A 795-nucleotide genomic window follows, 5' to 3' on the forward strand; every position below is an offset into this window, starting at 1 on the left:
TAACATATAAGTGACATTTTCTCCAGTTGCCAATATATTCCTCATCTCTGTCTGAGACCTGGGCCTCATTGTCTATATCACTATGAGTATTTTGGTCACAGCCATTCAATAAGTCACTAGGAAGTTCAAACTTTCCCTCATCTTTCTGTCCTCTTCTGAGCCCTCCATACTCTTCCAACCTCTGCTCAATACCCGATTCCAAGGTTGATTCCGCATTTTCAGGTATCTTTATAGCAATGCACCACTTTAAGTACCAATTTTCTGTATTAGTCTGTTCTTGCACTGGTATAAATAAATACCCAAGACTGGGTAATTTATAGAGAAAAGAGGTTTAATGGCTCACAGTTTTGCAGGCTGTACGGGAAGCATGGTGGCTTCTACTTCTGGTGAGGCCTCAGAAAACTTACAATCATGGCAGAAGACAAGCAGGCATGTCTTAAAATATGGCCAGAGCAGGAGCGAGTGAGTCGAGAGGTGCCACACACACAAAAAAACAGATCATGAGCACTCTCCCACTATAAAACCAGTACTAATGAGGGATGGTGCTAAACCACTCATGAGAACTCTGCCCCCATGATCCAATCACCTCCCACCAGGCCCTATCTCCAACACTGGGAATTACAATCTGACATGATTTTGGGTGGGGACACAGAGCCAAACGATATCAGTGGCCATGCTCATGGTCCAGTTTCTGTGGTTGCAGGCAATGCTTGGTGTTCCCTGGTGTGCAGCTACATAACTCTATTTTCTGCCTCTGTCATCACACAGCAGCTTTTCAAAAAAAAAAAAAAAAAA

This window comes from Mandrillus leucophaeus, unplaced genomic scaffold (assembly GCF_000951045.1).
Source record: "Mandrillus leucophaeus isolate KB7577 unplaced genomic scaffold, Mleu.le_1.0 Scaffold757, whole genome shotgun sequence".
NCBI classification, from domain to species: Eukaryota; Metazoa; Chordata; class Mammalia; order Primates; family Cercopithecidae; genus Mandrillus; species Mandrillus leucophaeus.